Raw genomic sequence first — 12,679 nt, 5'->3', positions numbered from 1 at the left:
TTTTTTGTGATGGAGTCTTGCTTTGTCACCCAGGCTGGAGTGCAGTGGCGCAATCTCGGCTCACTGCAGTCTCTGCCTCCTAGGTTCAAGCAATTCTCCCACCTCAGCCTCCTGAGTAGCTGAGATTACAGGTGCCTGCCACCATGCCTGCCTAATTTTTGTATTTTTAATAGAGACACGGTTTCATCATGTTGGTCCAGCTGGTCTCGAACACCTGGCCTCAAGTGATCCACTCACCTTGGTCTCCAAAAGTGCTGATATTACAGTGATGGGCTACTGCACCTGGCCAAATTTTAGGTATTTTTTTTCATTTCTGTGAAAAATGTCATTGGTATTTTGAAAAAGATCGCATTGAATCTAGAGAATACTTTTGGTACCATGATCTTTCTTAAAAATAGTAATTCTACCAATCCATGAGCATAAGATATCTTTCCATTTGTTAATGTCCTCTTTAATTTCTTTCATGAGTGTTTTGTTGCTTTCCTTGTAGCAGTCTTTTACCTCCTGATTAAATTTATTCATAGGAATTATGCTTTTTTTGCAGCTATTGTAAATGAAATTGTGGTCTTGATATCTGTTTTGGCTAGTTCATTATTGATATATAGAAAAGCTATTGATTTCTGTATGTTGATTTTGTATCCTACAAGTTAGCTGAATTCATTTATCAGTTCTAAGAGATTTGGGTGGAATATTTAGGTTTTGTTTTTAATATGTAATATTATGGCATCTGCAAAGAAGGACAGTTTGACTTCTTTTCCAATCTGAATGCCTTTTATTTCTTTATTTTGACTGATTGCTCTGGCTAGGACTTCTAGTACTATGCTGAGTAAGAGTGGTAAGAGTAGGCATCCTTTTCTTATTCTAGTTCTTAGAGGAAAGGCTTCCAGCTTTTCCCCATTCAGAATGATATTAGCTGTGAGTTAGTCATATATGACCTTTCTTATGTTGAGATATGTTTCTTATATGCCTAATTTGTTGAGACGTTTTATCATAAAGGGATGTTGAATTTTTCTGCATCTACTGAGATCATCATATGGCTTTGTTCTTCATTCTGTTAATGTAATGTATCATGTTTCTTGATTTGTGTATGTTGAATAAATCTTGCAACCCTGGGATAAATACCACTTGATCCTGGTGTATTATCTTTCTGAAGTTTTGTTGAATTCAGTTTGCTAGTATTTTGCTGAATATTTTTGTATTTGTGTTCATTAAGCATATTTATGTGCAGGATTTGGTGGTTGTTTTTTTTGTTGTGCCTTTGTCTGGTTTTGGTGTCAGGGTACTGCTGGCCTCATAAAATGAGTTAGAAAGAATTCCCTTCTCTTCAATTTTTGGAATAGATTGAGAAGAGTTTTTGTTAGTTCTTATTTAACAATTTGGTAGAGTTCAGCAGTAAAGCTGTTTAGTCCTAGGATTTTCTTTTTTGGAAGACTTTTTATTACCAATGCAATCTTGCTTCTTGTTATTGGTTTGTTCAGATTTTCTATTTCTTTCTGCTTCAATTGTGGTAGGTTGTGTGACTCCAGGAATTTATCCGTTTGCTCTAGGTTTTCCAATTTGTTAGTATATACTTGTTCATGATATCCTCTAATGATTCTTTGTATTTCTGTGACAGCAGTTGTAATGACGTTTTTCAATTTTGATTTTATTGATTTGGGTCTTTTTTGGTATTGGTTGAGCTAGTAGTGCATTAATTTTGTTTATCTTTTCTGAAAATCAGCTCTTCATTTCATTAATTTTGTGTGTGTGTGTTTTTAAGCCTTTATTTTGTTTAGTTTTGCTCTAATTTGTCTTTCCATTTGTTAATGTCCTCTTTAATTTCTTTCATGAGTGTTTTGTTGCTTTCCTTGTAGAGGTCTTTTATTTCCTTTTCCTAATTTTGAGTTTGGTTTACTCTTGTTTCTCTAGTACCTTGAGTTATATTGTTACAAGATTGTTTATTTGAAATCTACTTCTTTGATATAGCCATTTATTGTGATAAACTTCCCTCTTATTGCTTTTGCTGTATGGCATAAGTTTTAGTATATTTCCATTTTTATATGTTTCAATAATTTTTTTGATTTTTAAAAATTTCTTTTTTGACACAATAGTCATTCAGGAATATGTTTAATTTTCATTTATTTGTACAGTTTTCAAGTGTCCTTTGTTTTCTAATGTGGTCTGAAAAAATATAGGGTTTACATTTTCTTTTTAATGGAGACTTATTTTGTGGCCTAACATATGGTTTATCGTCAAGAATGTTTCCTGTGCTAATGAGAAGAATGTGTATTCTGCAGCTGCTGAATGAAATGTTCTGTAAATATCTGTTTGATCCATTTGGTGTAATGTGCAGTTTAAATCCAATGTTTCTTTGTTGATTTTCTGTCTAGTGCTGAGAATGGAGTATTGAAGTACCCAACTAAAATTGCAGTTGGACTCTATTTCTCTCTTTATATCCAATAATATTTGTTTTATATATCTGGCTGCTCTGATATTGGGTACATACATATTTACAATTGTTATATTTTCTTGACAAATTGATCTCTTTATTGTTATATAATGACCTTCTTTGTCTCTTTTTACTGTTTTTGACTTAAAGTTTGTTTTATCTGATACTAGTATACTTCAGCTTGTTTTTGGTTTCTATTGCATGGAATATCTTTTTCCATCTCTTCACTTTCAGTCCATATGTGTCTACCAGTGAAGTGAGTTTCTTGTAGGCAGCATATTATTGCTTTAAAAAAAAAAATCCTTTCAGGTAATCTATATCTTTTAAGTAGGGAATTTAGTCTGTTTATATTCAAGACTATTATTGGTAGGTGAGGACTTATTCCTATCCTTTTGTTAATTGCTTTCTGGTTATTTTGTATATATTTTATTCCTTTTTTCTCTCTTATTGTTTCTCATCGCAGTTCATTGATTTTATATCACATTTGATAACCTTTGGTTCCTTAATCTTACTAATTTGTTTGCTCTACAAATGAATTTTATTTTATTTTATATTTTTATGATGGCAGATAATTTTCCTTACACTTCCTGATGTTTAAAAAAAACTCCCTTAAATATTTCTTGTAGGACTGGTCTAATTGTAATGAATTCCCTCAGTTTTTGCTTGTCTGGGAAAGACTCATTTTTAATTTTACAAGGTTAGATTTCCTAGGTATACTATTTTTAATTTGCGGGGTTTTTTTTTTTTTTCCTCTTTCAGCACTTTGAATTTATTATCCCATTCTCTCCTGGTCTGTAAGGTTTCTGCTATTAATCTGCTATTAGTCTGTTAGAGATTCTTTTATATGTGACTTGATGCTTTTCCCTTGCTGTTTCTGGAATTCTCTTCTTGTCTTTGATTTTTTTTTTTTCAAAGTGAAAGCAAGTTTATTAAGAAAGTAAAGGAATAAAATAATGGGTACTCCATAGACAGAGCAAACCCCCAAGGGCTGCTGGTTGCCCATTTTTATGGACGTATTATTTCTTGATGATACACTAAACAGTGGGTGGATTATTCATGCCTCCCCTTTTTAGATCATATAGGGTAACTTCGTGACATTGCCATGGTATTTGTAAACTGTCATGGCACTGGTGGGAGTGTAGCAGTGAGGACGACCAGAGGTCCCTTTGACAGTTTAACTACAATGTGCCTTAGATAAGACCTTTTTTTTTTTTTTTTTTTTTTGAGACAGTCTTGCTCTGTCGCCCAGGCTGGAGTGGTGCAGTGGTGCCATCTCGGCTCACTGCAAGCTCCACCTCCCGGGTTCATGTCATTTTCCTGCCTCAGCCTCCTGAGTAGCTGGGACTACCGGCGCCCGCCACCTCGCCCGGCTAGTTTCTTGTATTTTTGGTAGAGATGGGGTTTCACCGTGTTGGCCAGGGTGGTCTTGGTCTCCTGACCTTGTGATCTGCCTGCCTCAGCCTCCTGAAGTGCTGAGATTACAGGCGTGAGCCACTGCTCCCGGCCTACATAAGACCATTTTGGATTGAATCTATTTGGGGAGTTTTGAACTTCCTGTGTCTGGATGTGTGTATCTCTTCCAAACTTGAGAACTTGTTAGCTATTATTTTTTAAAATAGTTTCTCTTTGCCTTCACCCATCTCTTCTTCTGTGGTCCCAGAATTAGAATATTTGGTCATTTTATGGTATCCCATATGTCACATTGTTACATTGTTTTACTTCATCACTTTTTGTTTTTCATTTTTTTGTTTTGTTTTTGCCTGACTGGGATATTTTAAAAGACCTGCCTTCAAGTTTAGAAATTCTTCTGCTTAATCTAGGCTAGTTTTGAAGCTATCTATTGCACTGCTATAATTCTTACTGGTATAATTCTTATTTAATATGTAAGAACACTGAGTGTCAGAGATAGTAGCTAAAGTCACAAGTTCAAAAATGAGAAGTAGAACCATATTTGAAAACTAGTCTGACCATAGATTCTTCTCTGCCTTCCTTGTTGCAAGAGAATAATACAATGAAGTTAAATAATTTGGTGAGAATATTGATAAAGATAAAGCCCAAAATGTTGGTGATGGCTGATTTTTTTCTCTTAATTTTGAAGAATTTTACTCACAAATAATTTAAATCAAACAAGCAATATTAAATATTGTCATCCCATACACTTAGATTGCATTCAAACTTGTCTATAACATCAGGTATGATAGGCAAAAAAAAAAAAAAAAAAAAAAAAAAAAAACCCACACAATGTTGTTTTGTCTCAAATATCCTTTCAGATAGATGCAACGGTTAAGACATCAAACTAACTTCATAGAATATGTTTGTCAGTGAAAACCTGAGGAAATGTCTTTGCTATTTGACATTATAATGCAGTGTAATACCCTTGGCTTTTTATTCATAAAAACAACAGACCCTCAGGGGAAATGCTGCAGTTCTGTGAACCTGACTGATGTGCATAGCTGTATGTCTACATAGCTAAAATCAAATTAAAATGAGTACGTTTGGTAAAAGCAGACAGGACTTAGGAGGTGTAGTAAAGCCTTTTAAAAATGATAAACCGAGAAAAGCAAGTAACCTATCTCAATTGGGTGCCAGTAATTGGTAATCTCCTTATCACTCTTTTTAAGGGGTATGCATCACAAAAGAAAATTTCTGTTTTAATATAATTTTCCTAGTTAATCCAAGAACTCTTCAGTATGTGCGTATGAGTGTGTGTGTGTCTGTGTCTATGTGTATGTGTGTTACAACAAACTCCCTTGGCAGTCTATTTAAGTCTATGCACTTCTAAGGATGGTGATTTTAAATAACTAAAGTATTGAAATACAAATAATTAAAAAGAAAACTGATTACTTTAAAATATCTTTCTCAAAATATTTTTAAAATGTGATGTCCTTGTTTATTAACCTAGATTCAAAATATGTTCTTGTTATTAACATACTAATAACAAATCTCTTGGCTGGTCTAGTAACAATGATACTTCAAGGTGCTGATAAGTATAAACAATAGTTAAAAATATCCGCAACAAGAAATTCCTATGATGTTTATTGATGAGAAAGTCACAGGAATTGCCAACAGCCCTGTGGCTGATCTCTACATTTATAATTGAAAGATATGCTGAATTTCTCATAGCGACACTAAAAGTAAAGATGGGTTTTTTGATGCAGGTGTACCCCAAAATTAGGGCTTGGCTCAGGAGGGTGCTTGGCTTTGGTCAGGAAAGAATTCAAGAGCAAGCCAACAGTAAAAGAAACCAAATGTATTAGAGCACCAGTGCATAGTAAAATGGCTGCTCCATAGACGGGGCAGGGTTAGCCCATAGGCAGAGTAGCACTCATGGATTTTGTAACATTCTGTTAAGGGAAACCCAAATTTTGCATGCAAGGAGGAGGCTGACAGACAGAGACAGATACGAATGTCAAAGTTATTATTCACGTGCTTTGTTTTCAATAGGTGATATTTTTTCCCTAAGTACCACAGTGGAGATAAAAATACAAATTAAATCTACAGGAGACTTTTGTATATGGCATGTTGATAAGAAAACTTTTAGAATAGGTTCAGGATTGGCAAGGATGCAGCTAAATGAGCAAGCTCAAAAATTTCTGAAAGGAGAGAAAATTGCTATACTATTCCTGTGGATGATTTGGCAATTTGTGCTAAGGGTTTAGAAATGTTCAAATCCGTCAGCCTGGTGACTTCACTGCTTGGAATTTATACTAAGAAACTTATCAGCTATGCATACTAAGATTTACACATGAAGATTTTTATTGCAAATAATTCAAACTATCTAAGGGACTAGAAACAACATAAATATTTAACAAGACAGAAGAGAGTAAATCAATTATGAAACAGCCATAGACTAGAATACTTTAAAGCTATTAAAAAACATGTTTGTGAAGAAAACGTAATGACTTGGGAACATGCTCATCATATTACATGGATAGCAATATAGTACAATAATGCGAACTTTAGCCTCAGAGAGACCTTTCTTGTCATATCTTCATCACAAACTATTAAGATAGCCTGGGAAAGTGCTTTTAAACTATTTCTTCCTCTTCCTATGGAAAATGGGTTGATTGGGATAACATTTAAAGAGCTTAGAGCTTAATAACTTGCACCATGGGAAGAGTTGCATACATGATAGCTGTGATGGATGATGATAATATAATTTGAAACTGCTGTTTTACTTCTAACTCACAGAAACGGTTATTCTACCTCCTCCAGCTGCTGTTATCTATTATTTGTATGTCTTCTATCTTGTTTAACATAAATAATAGCCAGAGTGTGTTTGTATGCTTTGCCTGCAGAACAAATAGTGAAGACTTTCAGATACCCGCAGCTACTGGGTACCTTCTAGGAGCTTTTCTGACCTTCGACTTCTACTGGATATCTATCTTATGTGAAATTAGATATTACGTTGTCTGTTTGGCAATATTTATGGTATTGCTTTGTTGGAGTGGAGGTAAAAATGTTAGCTAATAACAATATAATGTACTGATTGCTGGGCATTACACATTTAGACATAGGTTAACTCATTTAATTCTCACAGCAACTACATAAGGCAGGACTGTTATTCTCATTCCACAGATAAGCATGCTAAAGAGAATAGTTTGCTAGCCTAAATTCACATAGATAGTTAGTAGATAAGCCAAGATTTAAGCCCAGGTGGTCTGCCCTGGAGTACATAATTCATCAAACTACTGTCTTTTAAAAAGATTGGAGTGTAAAATCCATGCGGGCATGCACTGTAAGTCACTCACACATGACTGAAATTCCACTTCTTACCACTGTGACTGGTAAAAGTGACAACCTCAGTAAATCTTGCCCAAAGTATGACTGACTGACCCAACAGTGAAGAGGATGGACATTTCATGTTCTAAATGCAATCTGGAGCATGAAGCAATCCTGGTAATCATTCTGCAGCTGCCCTTTACCTCCTAGGCTCTTAGGACAAGTATTTACTGTTGAGGAGGTGCCATAATACAGTTCTTTGTCTTATTAGCTGTCGTGTTAGAGCATTCTTATTTGTGGTGGAAACGTTTTGCCCACCCTTTGACCAATGATTTCCAATAATGGAAATAACATAAAATAGTAAGACGACTTCCAAATTGGTTCTTCTTATTTTAGCTGCATAATTACCACAGTTGTATCAAACACACGCATACATACCCCAAATGTTTGCTAACAAAACAAATGTGTGTTTTTTTTTTTCCAGTTTATACTTAGAAAATTCACGGCTTTGTGGTGGCATGTGGCTATAGATCTGAAAGCTGAGAGCATGATTTTGGCTCTTGTTTTCTGTTTGCTTGACTGAATAGTTTATTATAACTACAATTTTAAAATTCCAGAAACATGAAACGATCTTTGCCAGAAGTACAACTGCTTTCCATCTAAAATGCCAGCATTTCAGTGTGTCTTGCAACATTTTAATTAGTTTGCTTATGGAACCAAACACATGCATAAAACACTGACAGCCAAGGAAAGTCTCCCTCACCATAATTAGTTTTTGCAAAGGATCACTTACATTTTCATAATTATTCAAATGTTTTTGTACAGGGAATTTTACATTTTAAATGGATAATTATACTTCCATAAAAAATCACTGCAAATTGGAAGCTTTAATACACCATTCTAATTGTTGGTACAGTGCACTGTTGGTATTGCCATTAGATCACACATTTGTTGTTTAGAAAGATAGATTTGCTGTATCAACCTGTTAAATGTGAGTTATTGCCAGAAGATTTGTTGTCCTTTCATGTAGCATTCTGTTTTCAAAGGAAATCCAAGCTATACAGTTTTCAATAGTTAAAGAAGTTCAGAATTTTCCCATCTGAATTAGCAATAAGTGTTTCAGCTCATAAAATTTTTCTGTAGATATTGTAGAAATAGGCTGAGCTCTCTACCAAGAAGGTAAGGGAAAGACTCATGATTTCTGTAACTAAATTAGAGTCAATTGATAATTTTATATATTACTGCTAGTATCACTGTGCCAGATAGATTTATTATGTAGAGAAAGTTATAATTTATAGCATATACATTATATATTAAGTACAAATATAATTACTGATAATTATATATTTATATAACATAATAGAAATACATATTAACTCTTAAAAGTAATTTTGAGCAGTAGAAATGAGCAGGAGTGGAAACAATGATCTTCTCTGACCTTATCACCCTGATAAAGGCACAGGCAATATCATGAGCTCTTGCTAGGAAGTTAGGTAAGTTCATACCCTGGTAAGATAGAAAAGGTAGCATGATTTCTAACTTTGGATTTGTGAAGAATTCCTTTTTGCTCCCAATAACTACTGATGTTGACCAAGGCTTTGCTAGATGTAATCATGAGAAGAAGAAAGTATTACATTTATGCCAGTGCCAATAAACTCCTAAGATAACAGTGCAATTGGACTGGCAAATCAGGAATTTTAGCTTGGAGATTCTTCTTTTCAAAGAAAATAAGCATCCTATGACCATTGCTCAGACCTGACATATCCTCACAATTTTTTTTAAAAAAAGATAATTTGACAAAGGCTCTGTGAAACAATAGCAGAATCTGAATTTGGAGTCAGGGTAAAATGTTCCTTTTAGAAATTATTTCCCATTTAATATTTGTCTTTAAAGCTAAAATAAAACAGATAGGTGGAAATTGTTGTGTTTGGGTGCTGGAAATGTTACACATAAAGCTTTGTGTTAAATCAGGCACACATGTGAAAGCTCCAGGGAGCCTAGAAACAGAAATAAATTCTCACTCAATAGCTTGGCATATATCATCAACAGACATGTGAAAGTGGCACAGGTTGTGCCAAAAAAGATAGTAAGTTATCAGGAAGATAATTTTGTGTAACCTGGGTCAGTTGAAACATTTTAATACGCTTAAATGAGGAGAACATTTGAAGGTAATTACGTACTTACAGACTGGATGATTTGGCTGTCCTTTTTTTATTGTGGAAAGAAAACATGATGTCATAAGAACATGCATCCAGTGTTTCCAAGGATAAGAATAAAATAGCTTTTTGTATTTAGTATTGTGTAAGACATTTAAAGCCTATTTCATCATTTATTCAAATATTTGTTTCAAGTCCAAAACTGACATACCTTTTGAGAAAATGATAATCATTTGCTAATAATTATCTTTTACATGTCTAAACCAAGCCACAACCCACAGATAATTAGTTTCCAACTGTTGCATCAGAACATTGTATCAGAAAATCATAACTGTATTCCTATGTAATTGGAGAATGGCAAATTTGCAAACTAATAAGCATATTCCAGAATTGCATCCTAGGAGACCAAAGTCCAGTCCAAACTAATTTACTATAACTACAAGTTTAAAAAATTGTAGTTGTAGGAAACAAGTTGGTTGAGCTTTGTTATGTAAGGTTGAACCATGACCATTCCTTCAGAAACAATTCTAAAAGCTTGAGGAGGGACTCCTCCCCAATTCATTCTATGAGGCCAACATCATCTTGATACCCAAACCTGGCAAAGACACAACAAAAAAAGAAAACTTCAGCCCAGTGTCCTTGATGAACATCAATGTAAAAATCCTCAGCAAAATACTTGCAAACCAAATCCAGCAGCACATCAAAAAGCTAATCTGCTATGATCAAGGAGGCTTCTTCCCCAGAAAGCAAGTTGGTTCAACATACACAAATCAATAAATGTGATTCATCACAAAAACAGAACTAAAGACAAAAAACTGCATGATTATCTCAATAGATGCAAAAACAGGCTTTTGATAAAATTCGACACCCCTTCATGTTAAAAACTCTAAAGAAACTAGGTGTAGAAGAAACCTCAAAATAATAAGAGCTACCTATGACAAACCCACAGTCAACATTATACTGAATAGGCAAAAGCTAGCAGCATTCCCCTTGAATACCAGCTCAAGACAAGGATGCTCTCTCTCACCACTTTTTTTTCAACACAGTATTGGAAGTCCTAACCAGAGCAAACAGGAAAGAGAAAGGAATAAAGGCTTCCGAATAGGAAGAGAGGAAGTCAAACTATTTCTGTTTGCAGACAACATGATGCCATACCTAGAAAACCTCATAGTCTCAGCCCAAAAGCTCCTCCCACTGATAAACAACTTTAGCAAAGTTGCAGGATACAAAGTCAATGTACGAAACTCACTTAGCATTCCTAGACACCAACAACAGGCAAACCAAGAGCCAACTCAGGAAGAAAGGCAATTCTACTTACAATTGCCAGAAAAAGAATAAAATACCTAGAAATACAGCTAACCAGGGAGGTGAAAGATCTCTACGATGAGAATTACAAAACATTGCTCAAAGAAGTAAGAGAAGACACAAACAAATGGAAGGAAAATCCCATGCTCAAAAATAGGAAGAATCAATATAATTAAAATGGCTATACTGCCCAAAGCAATTTACAAATTCAACGCTATTCTTATCAAACTACTGGTGATATTCTTCACAGAATTAAAAAAAAAAAAAAAACTATTTTAAAATTCAAATGGAACCAAAAAAGAGCCCAAATAACCAAGGCAATCCTAAACACAAAGAACAAAGCCGTAGGCATCATGTTACCTGACTTCAAACTATACTACAAGGCTACAGTAACCAAAACAGCATGATACTAGTACAAAAACAGGCACATAAACCCATGGAAAAGGATAGAAAGCCCAGAAACAAGGCCACATATCTATGAACATCTGATCATCAACAAAGCTGACAAAAATGAGCAATGATGAAAAGACTTCTTATTCAATAAATGGTGCTGGGAAAACTGGCTATCCATAAGCAGATGATTGAAGCTGATCTCCTTCCATACACCATACACAAAAATCAGCTCAAGATGAATTGAAGACTTAAATGTAAAATCCAAAACTGTAAAAACACTAGAGGACAACCTAGACAATACCACCCTGGACATAGGAATTGGCAAGGATTTTATGACAAAGACACTAAAAGCAATTGCAACAAAAGCAGAAGTTGACAAGTGGGATCTAATTGTTAAGAGCGTCTGCACAGCAAAAGAAACTATCAACAGGATAGACAACCTACAGAATGAGAGGACATTTTTGCAAACTATGCATCTGACAAATGTCTAACAAGCAGCATCTATAAGGAACTTAAAAATTTGCAAGAGAAAAACAGCCTCATTTAAAAGTGGTCAGACATGAACAGACACTTCCTAAAAGAAGACACGCATGCAGCCATCCAACAAGCATATTGAAAAAAATCTCAGTATCACTGATCATTAGAGAAATGCAAATCAAAACCACAATGAGTTACCATCTTATGCCAGTCAGAATGACTATTTTTCAAACGTCAAAAAGTAACAGATGCTGGTGAGTTTGCAGAAAAATGGGAACACTTATACCCTGTTGGTGGGAATGTAAATTACTTCAACCATGTGGAAAGCAGTATAGTGATTCCTCTAAGAGCTAAAAGTACAACTATCATTCAACCCAGCAGTCCCATTAGTACATCATACCCAGAGGAATAGAAATTATTCTCTCATAAAGACACGTGCACATGAATGTTCAGTACAGCACTATTCACAATAGCAAAGACATGGAATCAAACTAAATGCCTATTAAAGACAGATTGGATAAAGAAAATGTGGTACATGTATACCATGGAATGCTATGCAACCATAAAAAAAAAAAAAGAATTAGATCATCTCTTTTGCAGGAATATAGATAGAACTGGAGGCTATTAGCCTTAGCAAACTAACTCAAGAACAGAAAACCAAATATTACATGTTCTCACTTACAAGTGGGAGCCAAATTATAAGAACTTATGAACCCAAAAAGGGAAACAACAGACACTGGGGTCTAGTTGAGGAGGGAAGAAAGAAGAGGGAGAGGAACAGAAAAGATAACTATTAGATACTGGGATTAATATCTGGATGATGAAACAGTATGTATAACAAACCCCTGGGACATGTGTTTATGTAACAAAATTTTCATATGAACCTCCAAACCGAAAATAAAAGTTAAAAAGGAAGGTTGAACCATATGGCTGATATGTGATCTACAAAATCAGCAATTTCATGTGGTTCATTCCAAGAGTAGTTGTGTTTTATAAGTTCATATGACACTGTTTTTCACTTCAACGCTCTTACTCATTATCTACATTATTACATTGTATTATTATCTACTTTTATGTAATAAATTTCCCCAAAGTTTAGTGGCTTAAAACAACAAAAATTTATGTCACAGTTTCCATGAGTCAGGAATTCAAAAGTGACTTAGCTGGGTTGTTCTAGTTCAAGGTTTCTTGTGAAGTT

The 12,679-nt window shown here is 34.6% G+C and overlaps 1 protein-coding gene across 1 annotated transcript in view; it reads left to right on the top strand.

Moving 5' to 3' along the window:
- Window positions 1-12,679, top strand: part of LOC105505814 — a 496,421-nt gene that overhangs the window by 379,127 nt on the left and 104,615 nt on the right. The window lies entirely within an intron of this gene.

The sequence above is a fragment of the Colobus angolensis genome, unplaced genomic scaffold (genome assembly GCF_000951035.1).
Source record: "Colobus angolensis palliatus isolate OR3802 unplaced genomic scaffold, Cang.pa_1.0 Scaffold129, whole genome shotgun sequence".
NCBI lineage: Eukaryota > Metazoa > Chordata > Mammalia > Primates > Cercopithecidae > Colobus > Colobus angolensis.
This window is presented reverse-complemented; position numbering and strand designations above follow the sequence as displayed.